General features: G+C 42.7%; 1 protein-coding gene across 5 annotated transcripts in view; it reads right to left on the bottom strand.

Moving 5' to 3' along the window:
• Positions 1–21,966, bottom strand: part of LOC134340352 (rho GTPase-activating protein 27-like) — a 280,428-nt gene that overhangs the window by 210,560 nt on the left and 47,902 nt on the right. Inside the window, exon 1 of one of the 5 annotated variants that reach the window (XM_063037493.1) lies at positions 2,575–2,595. The exons of the other annotated variants lie outside the window; for them this stretch is intronic. The gene's annotated coding sequence lies outside the window, so the exon portion shown is untranslated. Of the gene's footprint in view, positions 1–2,574; positions 2,596–21,966 lie in introns of those variants that run through there. 5 annotated transcript variants of the gene reach the window in all.

Raw genomic sequence — 21,966 nt, 5'->3', positions numbered from 1 at the left:
TTTCCCCCGGGATCGATAAAGTATGACTATGACTATGACTATTGAAGCTCACTTTTCCACTACCTAAACTCACAATGAAATTCCAGCGTTTTAGCACCCACTTGACCAAACACAACCTATTCCTTTGGGAACAAACTGGCCCAGTGAAAACCATTCTCTTAGTAGTTGTCATTAGAATAAAAGTTTTCCAGTTGATACTGCAGTAGTAGATCGTGTTGGAGATAGCAGGTGTGCTCTCATTTTCACAAACTTGTTGCACTATCTCATGATCTCTCTCTTCCTGATCTTATCACTTGCTACTCTCTGTCAAGGATATGATTGCATTGGAGAGTGCAGAGAGAGTTCACAGCAACCGAGATAGTGAAAAGCTTGATTTGCATACAGCTCATATAGATCAATTCGGTACATTAAGGTAGAACAAGGTAAAACAATAACAATGCAGAATAAAGTGTAAAAGCTACTGAGAGAGTGCAGTGCAGGTAAACGAGAAAATGCAAGGAATGTGTTGTGCTGAGAAGACTCTATGTAAAGAACTACAATGCGACTACTCCGGATCAAACAGTAAAACTGCATGGAGTCTGTGACTTCTGAGGCAGTAGAAGATCTGCCATATGACAGAAGTTAGATCTTTATAGCCTAATATGATGCAAGAAGTATCTAATCAATGATGCAAAATTATCAACTTAACTAACTGCATATATCCAGTCAGGGCTAGCAATGGATTTATCCTATTATGGTCAGAAACTAATTGTGGTGTCCAGACTAAGATCAATCAAAGTGCCTGTGTGACACATGGACTACTGAACTGAATTGAATTGTCTTTATTTCTTACATCCTTCATATACATGAGGAGTAAAAATCTTTCTGTTACGTCTCTGTCTAAATGTGCAATGTGCAAATTATAGTAATTTATAATAAATAGTATGTACAGTAACATATACAACAGGACAGTCATAATTGTGTGTCCTAATTTCCTGAGCAGCATGAATCACACTAAACTATGTTCGTATGCTTGTCGTCCGCAAAACTGGAATTAAATTGGGTCCTTTGTTTCAAAGAGTACTGGAAAAAGAGTTGTGCAAACAGCTTCTTTCCCTCTGCCATCTGATTCCTAAATGGAGATGGAATCTTTGGACACTACCTCACTTTTTAAAAAAATATACAGTATTTCTGTTTTTGCACATTTTAAAGAATCTATTCAATATATGTAATTGATTTACTTGTTTATTATTATTTTTATTTTATTTGGTATTATTTTTTTCTCTGCTAGATTATGTATTGCATTGAACTGCTGCTGCTCAGTTAACAAATTTCACGTCACATGCCGGTGATAATAAACCTGATTCTGATTCTGGATAAGAAAAACTTAGAGAGATATGGGCTAAAACAGGAAACTGAGATTAGTTTAGATGGGTATCTTGGTCAGCATGCTGGATTGGGCCAAAGGGCCTGCTTCCATACTGTATTAAGCTATGACTCTTATGTAGCCTAATTTAGTCCCCTTTGTTTTATAAGATATTGAGTCACAGAACAGTCAGGCCCAGGTTCATCTACTGTACTTTGATTGGTCAATTGATCTTAGTCTGGACATCACAGCTTGAACAAGACTATAACTGGAAGGAATCCATTTATGGTCCTGATCTTGGTAAAATGCCAATGACAATTTACTGTTTGCAAATGTTGACACCTGGTGAGCATAAGATCAAACTTGGGAAAAATTACTTTAGTGTTTGAAAAGACTGATCATACTCACTACCCTTATGTAAGAAGTTCATGTAGGAACCTTCAGAAAATTAAAAACACAAAAATGTCCAGAATTCTACTTACCAAAATCATGCCCTTGAAAAAATGTTTTAAAATACCTTGATTACCTCACACTTATCAGGATTAAATTCCACCTATTATTCCTAAATTAACAAATTTCATGACACATGCCAGTGATAATAAACCTGATTCTGATTCTCTGTGCCCATTTTACCAACTGATCAATCTCATTCTGTAGACCACAATGATCCTCACTATCAACACCAACACCACCACTAATTTCCATGCCATCCACAAACTTCCACTGAATATTCATAATTACATATGGTTAACAAGATTCAAAATTTCAAGTCTCTAATTTTATAGGTTCCAGTCACATACCAGTGATTTGAGCATAAAATCCAGGCTGATATCTCATTAGTTTCTGTTAATAAAACAATTTTCTTAGATGTGATGTAGAGAGATTATTTCAACCAATCATTGTGCTGTGCTAATGTGTAGAAGATAATATCTTTCTGATGAAAGGTTAAACAAAGGACCTGAATGCCTTTACAAGGAAATGGTAACCTTGATGTTATTTTAAAAGCATGGAAATTGCTTCTACTGTCTGCAGCCAGTGTTTGCTTCTTAACCAATATCACTGAAAGAATTAAATAAAAACAGAAAACACTAGTAAAGCTCAACAGGTCAGACTGGTTTGTAGGAAGAAAAAGAGTTATTGTTTCCACACAGAGCAACACGTCTTGTCACAGTCTGGACCCTCAATATTCCTCTGACCCTGGAGCTCTAAAAAAAAAGTCACAAAATTACCTGCTCATGGCAAAATGAGAACAGATGTTGTTTCCTCTGTTTCACCTCACCGTACTCTGTGCAGTTATACAACAAAACTCATTTCCCGTTTTCTGTTTCTCTATTAGTGCACGTTTATTTTCTCTGATTGGCTGAAATAATCTCTCTGCATCACATCCAAGAATATCGGTTTATAAACAGAACCTAATTAGATGAATGCAGAGTAAATATGTTCTACTCAACAAGTAGCTCACAATTATTTCCTGTTGAAGGATGTTCAGCAGACTCAGTACAGCACAGGAATAACATGAGGAACAAACTATAAAGGAGGCTAATTTTCATGAGTATAAATCAGTCCGAACTTGGTTGTGGTTCTTTAAATACTGCCTGAATCTCTATTCTCCCACCATCACCCAACCTATTTTAGATAATTATTCACAATTTCAGATCCAGATTCTAATGGTTCTAAGCATGAGAGGATTTTTTTTCTACCAGAAGGAAGAGAAACTTATGGTATGAAAGCAAGTCATGAGGATTTGAATGCAACAGGGAAGGGGCCAAATTTTCAAAAAACTACCAGAGAGGATTAAAGGACATGACAATCCTAACGTACCTTTCAGTTAGACAGAAGGATTATGATAAATTGTCCAAAAATGACAAGTCAGGATCAACAGAAATGAATGTACAGAGGCAGTCGAGAGTCACCAGCCAATAACAATGTCACAGCAACAATTTGCTGGACGAACTTAGCAGTTCAAGTAGCATCAGTGTGAGGAAAGAAATTGTCAACATTTCAGCTTGAAATCCTGCATCAGAACTGATAACAATGCTAACCAGCTCTCCACTGCACCTTTGTCAGGTTCTGACATCAAGTGAAATGCCAGCATGGAGAGTAGGCTTCAGCCTACAACACCATTTATTTGTCAGTCTGGAAAAGGTGCAGAGAAATTTTCCAGCTTACAGTTCTGCTTCCCATGCCTTCACAAGTTCAAGCTTATTGTCATTCAAGCGCACACATGTATACCTCCCCACCAAGATGCACAACACAGTACATATAGCTCACACATATAAAGTAATATTACCACAAATAAATTAACAAATAATAAGGGCATGTGTTGGCGCGTGGCCAAGTGGTTAAGGCATCGGTCTAGTGATCTGAGGGTCGCTAGTTCGAGCCTCAGCTGAGGCAGCGTGTTGCGTCCTTGAGCAAGGTACTTAACCACACATTGCTCTGCGATGACACCAGTGCCAACCTGTATTGGCCCTAGTGCCCTTCCCTTGGACAACATCGGTGGCGTGGAGAGGAGAGACTTGCAGCACGGGCAACCTTGCCCAGGCCTGCGCCCTGGAAACCTTCCAAGGCGCAAATCCATGGTCTCACGAGACTAACGGATGCCTATATATAAGGGCATATATAATACAAGTTAAAAAGTAAACAGTATAACACAACTGGTGCTTCATTCATAATGAGACCTGGGTGGAGGCACAGAGTTCAGTGGTCGTATGGCTTGGGGAAAGAAGCTGGTTCCCATCATAACAGTTCTTGTCCTAATGCTACCGTACCTTCAGCTTGATGGGGGAGAGGGTGTCAAAGAGATTGATGGACAGGTGGGAGGGATCACAGACAATGCTAAGGGCCCTGCGTATGCAGCACTCCTGATAAATATCTCTAATGGATGGAAGAGAGACCCTGATTTTCCTCGCAGCAGTCCTTGCAATCCTTTGTAGGGACTTGTGGTCCAATTGTACATGGTATATGTCAGAGATGGCACATTTGGGCATTTCCACTCATCAGTCCTGACCTTGTGCAAGCTAGGTTCCTATGTGGTTTTCACAAGTCCTGTAATGCAATAACACCTTGATGGGTGAAGTCTTAAGAACAAAACTCCTACTAGCTAAATGAAGTTGGCACAGTTGTGCCAAAATTTCTCATCTGAACAAGTACACGTTTCAGCAAAGCACAGGAAGCATCTATACACTCCGATGCCAAATCATGGCCTGATATTGTGAGCTTGTTGCTTAAACTGACAAAGTGATCTTGATTTTGAAGCTTCCTTACCATTTCACTTGGGAGGTTTACAATGCCTGCATTTACAACAACTACATCCAAGGTCAATTGCCTTTGACCTTATAGAGGTACTATATATAAAATCATGAGGGGCATAGATAAGATGAATATCCAAAGTCTTTTCCCAGTATAGGGAGATCTTGAAATGAGGTGGTAAAGATTTAAAAAGGGACTGGAGGGGCAAGTTTACAGTGAGTATATGGAATGAGCTGCCAGTGGAAGTGATAGAGGTGGGTACAATTATGAATGATTACATTTAAAAGGCATTTGAACAATTAGGTGGATAGAAAAAGTTGAAGGGGATATGGGCTAAATATGGCCAAATGGGACTAGCTCATTTGAGCAACGTGTTGGGTACAAACAAGCTGGGCTAAAGAGCATGTATAACTAAGACTCCATGTTTAAAGATGCAATTGCAATATGGTGGGTTTTATTTTCTATTGTTTTCTTTGGAAATCAAACACATCTATTTCAAAATGATTTGCGATTTATACCAATTTTACATGTAGTTGCATGCAAACAGAGAAAATGGCAATTGCAAGAATGAGTTGAACTTGTGTCATGGATACCAGCTTAGAATTTTACCTTCTTATTCATGATAAATTGGCTTTACTGACAAAGCCAGCATCCAGTACTCACTCTTCATGATCTTTAAATAAGGTGGTTGAGTCATTGTCCTACAAGAACCTCTAACACTATCACAGATTTCCTAATTCATCATCTGGGTGGGACACATTCTGGGAACACCCTGGCAAACAACCATATATAACCATATAACAATTACAGCACAGAAACAGGCCATCTCGGCCCTTCTAGTCCATGCCGAACTCCTACTCTCACCTAGTCCCACTGACCTGCACTTAGCCCATAACCCTCCATTCCTTTCCTGTCCATATAGCTGTCCCGTTTAACTTTAAATGACAATATTGAACCTGCCTCAACCACTTCTGCTGGAAGCTCGTTCCACACAGCTACCACTCTCTGAGTAAAGAAGTTCCCCCTCATGTTACCCCTAAACTTTTGCCCTTTAACTCTCAACTCATGTCCTCTTGTTTGAATCTCCCCCACCCTCAATGGAAAAAAGCCTATCCACGTCAACTCTATCTATCCCCCTCATAATTTTAAATACCTCTATCAAGTCCCCCCTCAACCTTCTACGCTCCAAAGAATAAAGACCCAACTTGTTCAAACTTTCTCTGTAACTTAGCTGATGAAACCCAGGTAACATTCTAGTAAATCTTCTCTGTACTCTCTCTATTTTGTTGACATCTTTCCTATAATTCGGTGACCAGAACTGTACACAATACTTCAACTTTGGCCTTACCAATGCCTTGTACAATTTCAACATTACATCCCAATTCCTATACTCAATGCTCTGATTTATAAAAGCCAGCATACCAAAAGCTTTCTTCACCACCCTATCCACATGAGATTTCACCTTCAGGGAACTATGCACCATTATTCCTAGATCACTCTGTTCTACTGTATTCTTCAATGCCCTACCATTTGCCATGCATGTCCTATTTTGATTAGTCCTACCAAAATGTAGCACCTCACATTTATCAGCATTAAACTCCATCTGCCATCTTTCAGCCCACTCTTCTAACTGGCCTAAATCTCTCTGCAAGCTTTGAAAACCTACTTCATTATCCACAACTCCACCTATCTTAGTATCATCTGCATATTTATTAATCCACTTTACCACCCCATCATCCAGATCATTAATGTATATGACAAACAACATTGGACCCAGTACAGATCCCTGAGGCACACCGCTACACACCATCCTCCAATCTGACAAACAGTTATCCACCACTACTCTCTGGCGTCTCCCATCCAGCCACTGCAGAATCCATTTTACTACTTCAATATTAATACCTAACAATATGAACCTTCCTAACTAACCTTCCATGTGGAACCTTGTCAAAGGCCTTACGGAAGTCCATATAGACAACATCCACCGCTTTACCCTTGTCAACTTGACCATGTGACCTGAAACAAGGTGATTCCACAACTAAGCCAGAAAATAGCTGAAAATGGTTTAAAAACTACAGATGTTGAAATCAGGAGTAAATATAGAATCTGCTGTAAACTCTCAGCATTTTAGGCAGCATCTGTTGAGATAGAAAGTTGATGTGTTTCAGGTTGATGACCTTTCATCAGCTAACAGCAGGTAAATATTGGCAAAGCCCCAACACATAGACATAGACTTAAATATAGAATAGTACAGCACAGTACAGGCCCTTCGGCCCACAATGTTGTGCCGACCCTCAAACCCTGCCTCCCATATAACCCCCCACCTTAAATTCCTCCATATACCTGTCTAGTAGTCTCTTAAACTTCACTAGTGTATCTGCCTCCACCACTGACTCAGGCAGTGCATTCCACGCACCAACCACTCTCTGAGTAAAAAACCTTCCTCTAATATCCCCTTTGAACTTCCTACCCCTTACCTTAAAGCCATGTCCTCTTGTATTGAGCAGTGGTGCCCTGGGGAAGAGGCGCTGGCTATCCACTCTATCTATTCCTCTTAATATCTTGTATACCTCTATCATGTATCCTCTCATCCTCCTTCTCTCCAGAGAGTAAAGCCCTAGCTCCCTTAATCTCTGATCATAATGGATACTCTCTAAACCAGGCAGCATCCTGGTAAATCTCCTCTGTACCCTTTCCAATGCTTCCACATCCTTCCTATAGTGAGGCGACCAGAACTGGACACAGTACTCCAAGTGTGGCCTAACCAGAGTTTTATAGAGCTGCATCATTGCCTTGCGACTCTTAAACTCTATCCCTCGACTTATGAAGGCTAACACCCCATAAGCTTTCTTAACTACCCTATTCACATGCGAGGCAACTTTCAGGGATCTGTGGACATGTACTCTCTGATCCCTCTGCTCCTCCACGCTTCCAAGTATCCTGCCATTTATTTTGTACTCTGCTTTGGAGTTTGTCCTTCCAAAGTGTACCACCTCACACTTCTCCGGGTTGAACTCCATCTGCCACTTCTCAGCCCACTTCTGCATCCTATCAATGTCTCTCTGCAATCTTTGACAATCCTCTACACTATCTACAACACCACCAACCTTTGTGTCATCTGCAAACTTGCCAACCCACCTTCTTAATCTCCTTTCTTGCTACCCTATATTCCTCAATAGACCCATCTGATCCTTGCTTCCCGAACCTCATGTATGCTGCCTTCTTCCATCTGACTAGATTTTCCACCTCACTTGTCACCCATGGTTCCTTCACCCTACCATTCTTTGTCTTCCTCACCGGGACAAATTTATCCCTAACATCCTGCAAGAGATCTCTAAACATCGACCACATGTCCATAGTACATTTCCCTGCAAAAACGTCATCCCAATTCACACCCATAAGTTCTACCCTTATAGCCTCATAATGCCCTTCCCCAATTAAAAATTTTCCTGTCCTCTCTGATTCTATCCTTTTCCATGATAATGCTAAAGGCCAGGGAGTGGTGGTCACTGTCCCCCAGATGCTCACCCACTGAGATCTGTGACCTGACCCGGTTCGTTACCTAATACTAGATCTAGTATGGCATTCCCCCTAGTTGGCCTGTCCACATACTGTGACAGGAATCCATCCTGGACACACTTAAACTCAGCCCCATCTAAACCATTGGAACTAATCAGGTGCCAATCAATATTAGGGAAGTTAAAGTCACCCATGATAACAACCCTGTTATTTTTGCACCTTTCCAAAATCTGCCTCCCGATCTGCTCCTCGGTATCTCTGCTGCTACCAGGGGGCCTATAGAATACTCTCAGTAGAGTAACTGCTCCCTTCCTGTTCCTGATTTCCACCCATACTGACACAAAAGAGGATCCTGCTGCATTACCCACCCTTCCTGTAGCTGTAATAGTATCCCTGACCAGTAATGCCACTCCTCCTCCCCTTCCCCCCCCCCCACTCTCTATCCCTTTTAAAGCACTGAAATCCAGGAATATTGAGAATCCATTCCTGCCCTGGTGCCAGCCAAGTCTCTGTAATGGCCACAACATCATAATTCCATGTGTGTATCCAAGCTCTCAGTTCATCACCTTTGTTCCTGATGCTTCTTGCATTGAGGTACACACACTTCAGGCCTTCTACCTTCCTGTCTTTACACCCTTTATTCTGCTTCTCTTTCCTCAGAGCCTCTATGTGTTAGATCTGGTTTTACTCCATGAACTTCTTCCACTGTTCTATCGCTCCAGGTTCCATCCCCCTTGCAAATTAGTTTAAATCCTCCCGAACCATGCTAGCAAACCTACCGGCAAGGATATTGCACACCCCCCCGCCCCCCGAGTTCAGGTGCAACCCATCCAATCTGTACTCCAATTTGTAAAAGCAACGCCTGCTGCTGTTGTCTTTTCTGAAGTTAAGAGCCATCACCTTTATGAATTGCTTCATTATATCTAAGAGATCATATGCTCTACAACACACATCAAAGTTGCTGGTGAACGCAGCAGGCCAGGCAGCATTTCTAGGAAGAAGTGCAGTCGACATTTCAGGCCAAGACCCTTCGTCAGGACATATGCTGTACAACTGTGTTCCCCCCTCATAAAGTCAGTATTGTGGATACGTAGCTGCAGTTTTGTCTTGATGGTGGTGAACTTCTTGAGTTCTCCTGAAACTCCTCCAGGACAAGTAAGGAGCTTTTAGTTGACCTCCCAAAGCCTACAGTTGGTTGAACGTCCTTGGAGGCAGTCACTCCAGAATACTCAGATTTTGTCATGCTTTTGTTAACACTGCATATAAGCGACTTGTTAATTAAGCCAATAATTATTGGTTAAAAATCAAAGAATTGAAAGGAAGTGTTAATGCTACTGAACCTTAAGGGGAAATGGCAATCTGTATGATGTGAAACATCGAGAGTGAGGAACGACCCAATACTTGGAGGATTTAAGTGCTGGGCCAGATTATAAAGGTCAGGGTATCAGGGCCGAAAGTGAGTAATGGGCCAGTTCCCTAGTGGAAGTCCTTTTATGAAGGTGTCCTCCCCTTACACATTGGAGACCTGAGGTGGAGGGTGCTGCCTAGAGCAATGCCTTGCAACAAGTTTCTCTGTTTCTACATGGATCTCTCAGCCAACTGGCACTTCTGTGGGCTGGAAGAGATCGTGTACCATATGTACATGTAGTGTACAAGGCTGCAGCCCCTATTTGCATAACTAAGGAGGTTGCTCCTCACCTTCTGGCTGCATTTTAGCCACAATCTCTTCATCTTTGGTCATCCAGTAAGGAGGGGGCAGTGAGAGAGGAGGGTGTCCTAGTTAACCGTCTCCTAGGGCTGGCTAAGATAGCTATCAATGGGTCCTGGAGATGGGCAGCGGATGGTTCTGCTCAGGTTGACTGACCAGCAATGTTCAGGGTGTGTGTATGTGCCCGGTTAGCAGTTGAAAAAGAACACATGGAATTGACATGGAATTGTTTCAGGACCAATGGGCACGGCGGAGGTTAAATGCCATCCTTGATACGGATGGGAATGTATTAGTTTAATGTACGAGGGGTGATTGATAAGTTCATGGCCTAAGGTAGAAGGAGTCAATTTTAGAAAACCTAGCAGATTTATTTTTCAACATAATCCCCTCCTACATGTACATACTTAGTCCAGCAGTCATGGAGCATACAGATCTTGGACCTCAAGAAAGTGCCCACAGCAGGGGTGATTGATAAGTTTGTGGCTTAAGGTAGAAGGAGATGAGTTATACAGCTCTCGTTGCATGCTCGTGCAGGTCAACTGTTTGAGTGATTGTGCAGAAAGCTTGAAGTTAACAACTCATCTCCTTCTACCTTAGGCCACGAACTTATCAATCACCGCTGCTGTGGGTACTTTCTGGAGGTCCAAGATCCGTATGCTCCATGACCGCTGGACTAAGTGTGTACGGTAAATGTAGGAGGGGACTATGTTGAAAAATAAATGTGCTAGGTTTTCTAAAATTGACTCCTTCTACCTTAGCCCACGAACTTATCAATCACCCCTCGTATATTACTTTTGAATTGTTTGGTCTTTTGTTTTGTAATATGACTGCATACTACTATAGTGGTTTGAATTTGTAATAAAAGTAGTTTTGTTTAAAAAAGGAATGAGCCGGTTCAGCTCGCTGATCCGCATCCTTTACTCAGCTCTGTGCTGAACTGAGGCTGTGGCTTCGTGTCTATGAATGAACTAACTTTTGTAAACTTCAGTTCTGAATGCTATTTGCTTACTTTTATTCTTTGCATGATTTGTTTTTTTCCCTGCACATTTGGTGTTTGATGGTTTTCTTCTTTTAATGGGCTCTTTTCTGTTTCTTTGTTTAGTGGCTGCCTGTTAGGAGATGAATCTCAAGGTTGTATAATGTATACATACTTTGATAATAAATGTATTTTGAACTTTGAATGTTATTTGCTGTTCATCAGCCCATGTGAATGTTGTATAAATCCTACTGTAAGTGGGCATAGATTCCTTCTCAATCTAATTAATTATAAATGTATCTAGAGCCTGTGCAGTCTTCAGTAACATCCCCACTTCTAAACTTTATAATGGATGGAGGGGTCGTTACTGAAGCAACAAAACATGGTTGAAAACATGAGACTATACAGGTTGAAGTCATCCAGCAAAGTTGTGAAACTGAGATGACTGACATTTATCAACAATAATCCTCCTTGGTGCTTGAATGTCAGTACTGCAGCTGCACATGAACAGGCAGACTGGAGATAAGGCGAAGTTTGGAGTGGGAGGTTTCAGCTTGATGGCTGGGATGCTGTTGAGTTGCAGGATTGTCTCCTCTAACTAGAAGACTAAGCAGTTTCTTGATTTCACAGGCAATCAATCAAATTGACTGGACTGGCATCTGTGCAGCTGAGTATCTCAGGAGGCTGCAGAGGTCAATTAATCGCTCCACTGTACATAGCCTGACTTTTATGTATTGAGGATGGAGATGTTCATCGTGCCTCCTTTTTTAGATGTCCGGGACTACCTATGAATGAATGGGGGAAGTCTGCAAATCTTTGATCTGGTCTGTTGGTTGGAGGATGAGTGAGCTATTTTAAACCCTGCTGCTTCCACTTTTTTTGTGCCTTGAGTCCTGTGTTATGGCTTTACCAACTTGGCACTTCATTTTGCCTTGTGTTTGCTTGTTTTCCAGAGATTCTATTCTGTATTTATTGATTGGTTACCTAGCTAAATACTAGCAGAGTGAATGATATGTTGACCCATGAAGGTAGAAACTGTGGCCCATTTCACCCTCGTTGACACTCTCTTTAGAGCTGCTGAATGTGTTTGTAATTGATCCCATTTAGTACAATAACAATACCATACAACCTGAAGAAGGTAATCCTCAATGTGAAAGCTGAACAGTAGAAAAATATAGTTATTCCCAATCATCTATGCTCACCCCATCTTCCCACCGCCTTAACGGTAATAGAGTTGCTCTTGTCCTTACCTACCATCCCACGAGTCTCCACATCCAATACATCATCTTCCACAACTTCCGTCATCTCCAAAGGGATCCCAACACTGAACATAACTTTACCTTCCCCCTCTCTCAACAGGGATCGCTCCCTCCAGGATTCCTTTGTCCATTCATCCCTCCCCACTGATCTCCCTCCTGGCATTTACTCCTGCAAGTGGCCTAAGTGCTATACCTGCCCATTCACTTCCTCCCTCACCTCCATTCTGGACCCAAACAGTTCTTCCAGGTAAGGCAACACTTCACCTGTAAATCTGCTGGGGCCATCTATTGTGTCTAGTACTCCCGATGCGGCCTCCTCTACATTGGTGAGACCTGTCGTAAATTGGGGAACCGCTTTGTTGAGCACCTCCACTCCATCTGCCAAAAGTGGAACTTCCTGATGGCCAAACATTTGAATTCTGATTCCCATTCGACATGACAGTCCACGGCCACCTCTTCTGCCACATTTAAATACATAAACTGAAGGATGTTCCCTTGCTCGTATTTAACTAATTCCCTGAGAATTTATCAAGTATGGACCAATCACTCTCCAGCCTGCATGCTCTAGCGCCATCACCCCAAAGTTTGCCCCAACAAAGGGACATAACCAGGAATGGAGAATGTGACTGGGACACTACTGGTAAATAAGAAGCAGTAAGCATTACTGTAAAAGGATGTCATTTAACTAATCTGGAGCAGCTATCCTAATTCTGGCACAGTTTCCCAGATATCAGGAAGGACTTTAACATAGAGACACAGAAAACCTACAGCACAATACAGGCCCTTCGGCCCACAAAGTTGTGCTGAACATGTCCCTACCTGAGAGATTACTAGGATTACCCATAACCCTCTATTTTTCTAAGCTCTATGTACTTATCCAAAAGTCTCTTAAAAGACCCTATTGTATTTGCCTCCACCACAGTTGCCGACAGCCCATTCCATGCACTCACCACTCTCTGTGTAAAAAACTTACCCCTGACTCTACTCTGTACCTACTCCCCAGCGCCTTAAACCTATGCCCTCTTGTGGCAACCATTTCAGCCCTGGAAAAAAGCATCTGACTATCCACACGATCAATGCCTCTCATCATCTTGTACACCTTTATCAGGTCACCTCTCATCCTCCATCGCTCCAAGGAGAAAAGGCTGAGTTCACTCAACCTATTCTCATAAGGCATGCTCCCCAATCCAGGCAACATCCTTGTAAATCTCCTCTGCACCCCTACTACGGTTTCCACATCCTTCCTGTAGTGAGGCAACCAGAACTGAGCACAGTGCTCCAAGTGGGGTCTGACCAGGGTGCTATATAGCTGCAACATTACCTCTCGGCTCCTAAATTCAATTCCACGATTGATGAAGGACAATACACCGTATGCCTTCTTAACCGCAGAGTCAACCTGCGCAACTGCTTTGAGCGTCCTATGGACTCGGACCCCAAGATCCCTCTGATCCTCCACACTGCCAAGAGTCTTACCATTAATACTATATTCTGCCATCATATTTGACCTACCAAAATGAGCCACTTCACACTGATCTGGGTTGAACTCCATCTGCCACTTCTCAGCCCAGTTTTGCATCCTATCGATGTCCCGCTGTAACCTCTGACAGCCCTCCACACTATCCACAACAACCCCTACCTTTGTGTCATCAACAAATTTACTAACCCATCCCTCCACTTCCTTATCTAAGTCATTTATAAAAATCACGAAGAGTAAGCGTCCCAGAACAGATCCCTGAGGCACACCACTGGTCACCAACCTCCATGCAGAATATGCCTCGTCTACAACCACTCTTTGCCTTCTGTGGGCAAGCCAGTTCTGGATCCACAAAGCAATGTCCCCTTGGATCCCATGCCTCCTTACTGTCTCAGTAAGCCTTGCATGGGGTACCTTATCAAATGCCTTGCTGAAATCCATATACGCTACATCTACTGCTCTACCTTCATCAATGTATTGTGTCACATCCTCAAAAAATTCAATCAGGCTCGTAAGGCACGACCTGCCTTTGACAAAGCTATGCTGATTATTCCTAATCATATTATACCTCTCCAAATCTTCATAAATCCTCCCTCTCAGGATCTTCTCCATCAGCTTACCAACCACTGAAGTAAGACTCACTGGTCTATAGTTTTCTGGGCTATCTCTACTCCCTTTCTAGAATAAGGGAACAACATCTGCAAACCTCCAATCCTCTGGAACCTCTCCTGTCCCCATTGATGATGCAAAGATCATCGCCAGAGGCTCAGCAATCTCCTCCCTCACTTCCCACAGTAGCCTGGGGTACATCTTATCCGGTCCCAGAGACTTATCCAACTTGATGCTTTCCAAAGGCTCCACCACATCCTTTTTCTTAATGTCTATATGCTGAAGCTTTTCAGTCCGCTGCAAGTCATCCCTACAATCGTCAAGATCCTTTTCCATAGTGAATACTGAAGTAAACTTTATTGGGTCAACTAGTGCAGAAGATGCCATCGTCATATACAAACATGATGTCTTGGCTGGCGCCAGGTGATACAACTGGCACAATTTCGAATGTACTTTCAGGCACCAGTTTGGTACAACTGGGTGGCTCACCAAAAGCATTTAAGAATAAATTACATTTCTTTAAAAAACATATCCTGAACCTGTGACCTCCAGATTCATGAAGGGTAATGGAGGCATAGAACCCCACAGCATGCAAGCTTGCCTCCAACTTGCTCACATACTGACTTGGAAAGATATTTCTAATACACGATCACTGATGTGTCAAATTCTTAGAATTCCTTTCCTAATTATACCACAGCGAATGCAAGGATTTAAGTAGATGGCTCACCACCACCTCTTCAAACAGTCTACTTCAACAACAGTCCATTAGTTTCATGTTTACGGTCACAGGTACCACCACCAGCCACTGCTCCTCCTCCCTACCCTTCCATCCTTCCATATGAATCATTTCCTCCATGACTTTCTGATCCACTCATTCCCTCCCACCCATCCTTCCCTGACCACTGGCACTTTCTCCTGAAGTTGCAGTTGGTATAGTACGTCTCCTACCTCACCACCATCCAGAGAACTAAACAGCCCTTCCAAGTGAGCTAAAGATTCACATGTGCCTCTTCCAACCTCGTTTGCTGTATTTAGTGCTCATGTGGCACCATCTAAACTGGTGAGACCAAGCGCAGACTGAGTGACTGCTTAGCAGAGCACCGATGCTCAGCCAGCAGTGGCCATTGTGAGCTTGCAGTTGCAAGTCATTTAAATTCCCCTCCCATTCCTACACTAACCTATTCATCCTCTGCCTTCTCCGTAAGAACATAATAGATGGGAGCAGAATTTGGCCATTCGGCCCATCAAGTCTGCTCTGCCATTCCATTATGGCTGATATATTATCCCTCTCAACCCCTTCTCCTCGTAACCTTTGTCTCCCTCACTAATTAAGAACCTATCAACCTCCACTTTAACTATACCCAATGACTTGGGCTTCACAGCTGTCTGTGGCAACAAATCCCACAGATTCACCACCTTTGGTTAAAGAAATTCTTCCACATGCCTGTTCCAAAGGGACAGCCCTCTATTCTGAGGTTGTGCCTTCTGGTCCTAGAATCCCCCACTATACGAAACATCCTCTCCACACCTTCTCTATCTAGGCCATTCAATATTTGGTAGGTTTCGATGAGATTTGCCCCTCATTCTTCTAAACACCAGAGAGCACAGGCCCAGAGCCATCAAATGCTCCTCACACATTAACCCTTTCATTCCAGGAATCATTCTTGTAAAGATATTCTGGACCCTCTCCAATACCAGCACATCTTTTCTTAGATAAGAGGTCTAAAACTGCTCACAATACTCCAAGCCTGGTCTGACCAATGCCTTATAAAGTCTGAGTAATACACCATTTCTTTTATATTCTAGTCCTCTCAAAATGAACGCAAATATTGCATCTGCCTTACTTACCACCGAATGGCAAGATAACCTTCAGGGAAACCTGCACAAGGACTTCCAAGTCCCTTTGCACCTCTGATATTTGAATAATCCTTCTACCAAAGTGTATAACAATACATACCCTAACATTATATTTCATTTGCACTTCTTTGCCCATTCTGCCAATCTGTCTAAGTCAATCTGCAACCTCCCTGCTTCCTCAACACTACCTGTCCCTCTACCTATCTTTGTATCGTCTGAAAGTTTGGCCACAAAGCCATCAATTCCATCACCCAAAGCATTGACATATAACATAAAAGGAAGTGATCCCAATACCAACACCTGTGGAATACCACTAGTCTCCAGCAACAAACCAGAAAAGGCTCCCTTTATTCCCACTCTATGAATACAATTTTCCAGTCCTCTGGAATCATTCCAGAATCTACTTATTCTTGAAAGATCACTATTAAGACTACTGGGCTGCTCCAAAGAGTGCTATATGAGGTCATTCTAATCCTCGGGTATTAGGCTCCATACGGAGTCAACCTATAGCTGGGGAAGTGATAACCTCCCCCCCCCCACCCCGTTTGTGGTAACTTCTCCTCAGTAATTGCAACTACACACACTTCTGCCCCCTGACACTCTCAAATTTCTGACATACTGCTAGTGTCTTCCATAGTGAAGACTGGCACAAAATACTTAATCAGTTCATCCTCCATTTCCTTGGCTCCAATTACTACCCCTCCAATATCATTTTTCAACAGTCTGCTATCCACTCTAGCCTCTCTTTCACTCTTTATAAATCTGAAAAATCTTTTGGTATCCTCTTTTATATTGTTGGCTAGCTTACCTTCATATTTCATCTTTTCTCTTGTTATTGCTTTTTTAGTTGCCTTCTGTTGGTTTTCACAAGCTTCCCAATCCTCTAACATCCCACTAATTTTTGCTATATTATATGCCATCTTTAACTTCACTTGTCAGCCATGGTTGCCTCATGCTCCCTTTAGAATACCTCCTCATCTTTGAAACGTGTCTATCCTGCACCTTCTGAATTTCTCCCAGAAACTTCAGCTATTGCTGTCCTGATGTCATCCCTACTAGTGTCCCCTTCTAATCAACTTTGGCCAGCTCCTCTCTCAAGCCTCTGTAATTATCTTTACTCCACTGTAATACTGACACATCTGACTTTAGCGTCTTCCTCTAAAACTGCCACGGGAATCCTGCATAATATGATCACCACCTCCTAAGGGTTCCTTTGCCTTAAATTCCCTAATCCCAAAGTGACTTTTCCCTAGTGAGCTTAACCACAAGCTGCTCCAAAAAGCCATTTCGTAGGTATTGTATAAGTTCCTTCTCTTGGGATCCAGCACTAACCTGATTTTCCCAATCTACCTGTATTTTGAAATCTCCAATGACTATCACAATATTGCCCTTTTTCCATGTCCTTTCTATCTCTCATTGTAATTTGTACCCCTCTTACTGGCTACTGTTCCGGGGCCTGTATATAACTCCCATCAGTGTCTTTTTACCCTTGCAGTTCTTTGACTCTGCCCTCAATGATTCTACATCTTCCTATCCTACATCACCTCTTTCTAAGAATTTGATTTTGTTTTTTAACCAACATAGCCAGCCCATCCCCTCTGCCTACCTGCCTTTCCTTTCAATACAATGTGTCCCGTTGGATGATCTTCTTTCAGCCACAACTCAGTGATGCACACAATGTCATACTTACCAATCTCTAAATGTTCTACAAGATCATCCACCTTATTCTGTATACTGTGTGCATTCAAATGTAGCATCTTTAGTCCTGTATTCATCAGCCTTTTCAATTTTGCCCCCATGTTACACTTTAACTCATCCCACTGACTGCAATTTTGTCCTGTCATCTGCCTATCCTTCCTCACAGTCTCACTACAGTTGGTATACTTGTATACAAACAGGCCCCATCATCAGCTCATTCATTCCAGAACCTACCTGCCTGCCAAATTAATTTAATCCCTCTCCAACAGCTCTAGCAAATCTGCCCACAAGCATCTTTGTCCCCCTCGCGTTCAGATGCAATTTGTCACTTTTGTACAGGTCATACTTTCCCCAGAAGAGATTCCACTGATTCATAAATCTGAAACCCTGCACCATTTTCTCAGCCACGTATTCATCTGCCATATCATCCTACTCTTACCCTCACTGGCAGCAATCAAGAGATTACCAACCCGGATGTCCTGCTTTTCAGCTTTCTATGTAGATCCCTTTATTCTCTCTTCAGGACCTCCTCCCTTTTTAAAAAAAAAATACATCATTGATACCATTATGTACCATGACTTCCAGCTGTTCATTTTCCCCCTTTAGAATGTTGAAGACCAGATCTGAGACATCTCTGATCCTGGCATCTGAGAGCCGACATACCATCTGGATGTCTCTTTCAAGTCCATAGAGTCTCTTCCCTTCTCTAATTATAGAATCCCTATAATTACTAAGTTCCTCATCTCCCTTTCTTTCTGAGCCACAGAGCCTGGCTCAGTGCCAGAGACCCCATCACTGCAGCTTCCCTCTGGTAGGTCATTTCCACCCACCTCCCCACCCCAACAGTACCCAAAGCAATACACTTTATTATTGAGGGGATCGGCCACAGGGGTACTCTGCATTGGCTGCCTATTCGCTTTCCCCCTCCTGACTGTCAACCAGGTACCTACCTCCTGCAAGTTAGGGGTGACTACCTCCCTGCAGCTCCTATCTATCACCTCCTCATTCTCTGTATGAACCAAGGGTCATCCAGCTGCAGCTCCAATTTCTTAGCAAAGTCTCTAAGGAGCTGCAGCTCGATGCACTTTATGTACAGTAGCTGTAGTTATCAGGGAGACTGGAGATCTCCTAGAGTTTCCAAATCTCACACATACCACTAACCCTGGACCAATTCTCACAACACTAGCTCTGTACTAATAGATAAAGAGGGAAAAGATCTTATCCAAGCCTGTTGAGCTAAAGCCTAACCACTCTAGCACTGTTCACTCCAACAATGGCCACTCCCACAACAGCTGCTCTGCTTACAACTTGCTTCTTTTTATTGGCTTTTGCCAAGTGCTTAATAGCTCATTATCATTGCAGCTTGCCAAAAGTCCCAAAAGGCCAAAAGATCTTTTTAAACCCCATGCCGTCTCAGCTAGACAAGCAAGTGCTCACGATGATTGAAGCCCGCTGAAAAGTTCCAAAAGGCTCTGCGCTCTTTTTAATCCTCTCTTCTGCCAGGGTGAGGCCCAACACAAGCTAGAGGAATAACACCTCAAATTCCACCTGGCTAGTCTTCAATTCAATGCCATAAGTTTTCCAATTTTAGCAAACTTTCCCCTCTAGTGTACTCTTTCCCCTTCCCCACCCCCAACTTCCCCCTTCTCCCTCTTGCTGTCTTTCCAATCCTCCTCTGGTCCTCCCATTTTTGTCACCCTTCCATCAAACAATCCCTACTCCAGCCCACCATAACCCATCTTCATCCCCTTTCCCTCCTAGATCCACACACAGTTCACCCACAAGCATCTCACAACCCCACCCACACTTCTCCCCTACCTGGTTCTGTCTACCATTCACATCTCCCCTAGTGGTTCTGGTTCTAATTATCATCTCTTTAACTTATAATGTTCTAGCACTAGTAGCACTTTGTGTTCTTGCTTATATCCCTCTAACAGCCATCCCTAACCTTCACACTTTCCTCCCAAATCTCGCTCCATCTATATCTTTCCTTTTCTCCCTCCATCTATCTTTCGCATGCTACTGTCTTCCAACTCCACCCCTGCTCACATTCCCAACCTGGCACAACCTGCCATCATTTTTCACCCCTCCTTCATCCACCAATCACCTCAGACTCCTGTCTCATCTCCCCACTTCTCCTCTTTATGCTGGCCATCTCCCCTCTGCACCCTCTGTCCTAATGCAGGGTTTTGACCCAAAATGTCAACAGTTCCTTTCCCTTTACAGATGCTGTTTGACCTGCTGAGTTCTTCCAGCACATTATTGCTCCAGATTCCAACATCAGCAGTCTCTTCTGCCTACACAAATACTACTTTTTAAAATTATATTATAACAGGTTTACATAGCATTTATTTTTCTAGATAAAGGGATTGAAATGTATTTGCTTCTTTTTTGACACAAAAGCAACATCACATAGTTTCCTAAAGTTGTTCTAAAAAGTTCTGAAATGATTGCAGCGTTGCACAATGCCGTTTAAAAACAGTACCATCAAGCATCCTCATCTTTCAGAAATGGTGTCATCACATCACCAAGCTGCTGCAACCTCATTAGACAACCCTGAAGAACTCAAGATAAACCAACACCCTTCCAGCAAACACGAGGAAATCTGCAGATGCTGGAATTTCAAGCAACACACATAAAAATTGCTGGTGAACGCAGCAGGCCAGGCAGCATCTGTAGGAAGAGGTACAGACGACGTTTTGGGCCGAGACCCTTCGTCAGGACTAACTGAAAGAAGAGATAGTAAGAGATTTGGAAGTGGGAGGGGGAGGGGGAGATCCAAAATGATAGGAGAAGACAGGAAGGGGAGGGATGGAGCTAAGAGCTGGAAAGTAGATTGGCAAAAGGGATACGAGGCTGGAGAAGGGAGAGGATCATGGGACGGGAGGCCTAGGGAGAAAGAAAGGGGGAGGGGGGAAGCCCAGAGGATGGGCAAGGAGTATAGTGAGACAGACAGAGGGAGAAAAAGGACCCTTCCAGCGACTGGTTGTGTGACTCTGAGAGGCTGGCGGATCACATAACCCACAGGGCCAGATATCCTCTCTTCAGGGGGGTTGGAGTGGGGGAGGCATGAAGATAGTCCAAGATTACTTACATTTGACACCTGTAAGTGGTTGCTTGGGTTGTCTTGATTATTGCCATTGGCCTCCCTGGTGACCGGTCAGATAAAACAACCTGTAATCTCTTAAAGTTGATCAAGGCACTTGATTAATACCTTTTCTGTAAAATGCACACACTTAGTTTCTGGAAATAGAGTCCCATCATCCTCATGCTCTCATCATTTTCTCCCTGGATTCTGGTCTTCACATGCACATGAGGGACAACTTACAGCAGCCAATTCACTTCCCAGCCACATATCTTTGGGAGGAAATCAGAGTACCCAAAGGAAGCCCACAAACCCAGGGAGAACAGACAAACTTCACACAGACGGAAACAGAGGTTAAGACTGAATCTGGGTCACTGAAGCTGTGAAGCACTGTGTCGCCCTAGTCAAAGGATGATCTCAATATTGCAATGACATTGAAAGGTGTCAAACACTACAAGATCAGCTTCTTCCTACCTTGCTGTTTGAGAAACATGTCATTCAAAGGTCTTTACTTAATACACGTCACCCTGTCACCAAATGGTCCGGAATCCCAGAAGATATAAATATTTCTGCTCAAAAAGCATTGTTGCACAAGTCCAGCTAGGTGTTTCTTCCACAGACACTTCACAAGAACACTCACACCTGAGTGTGGCTGTAAACGTTTAATCACATGTAAACAATTAAATTCCAAATTTGTCTGCAGTGTGAGAGAATTAACCACAATTTCAAATGAGGTGACCTCTTGCAGATGCTATATAACTATTCCTCTGAATCAAGACAAGATTACTCTTTGCCCGTCTGAGTAGCCTGCAACTTCATAGAGTATAAATATCTATAAGAATACATGACTACAAGTGTTATTAAGTGGGCCTGTGGATGAAGTCATTAAGTTTACAAATGGGGAAATTTCCTTGCCAGGAATTTATCAGCTTCTGAAAAGTTGAATTCATGTGTGTGCCATTTGTGAAGAGAAAGCAAAGTATGGTCAATGAGGAATGCTATTTTTTTTTTCTCCCAGGACTTCACAATGATTATAAAATAAACTTTTTCCCAAGAAAGTTCTGAGGAACCCTTGATGTAATGTCTGGTTAAAACTGAGAATTGAAATGGGAGCTGCTGCCTGCTGTTTATGGGAGAGAAAGTCTGTATCAACTTTAAGGTAAGAAATTTCCTGGAAGTTTCAG

The sequence above is a fragment of the Mobula hypostoma genome, chromosome X1 (genome assembly GCF_963921235.1).
Source record: "Mobula hypostoma chromosome X1, sMobHyp1.1, whole genome shotgun sequence".
In the NCBI taxonomy this organism is placed as follows: Eukaryota; Metazoa; Chordata; class Chondrichthyes; order Myliobatiformes; family Myliobatidae; genus Mobula; species Mobula hypostoma.
The sequence above is the reverse complement of the archived record's forward strand: the minus strand, read 5'-3'. Positions and strand labels throughout refer to the sequence as shown.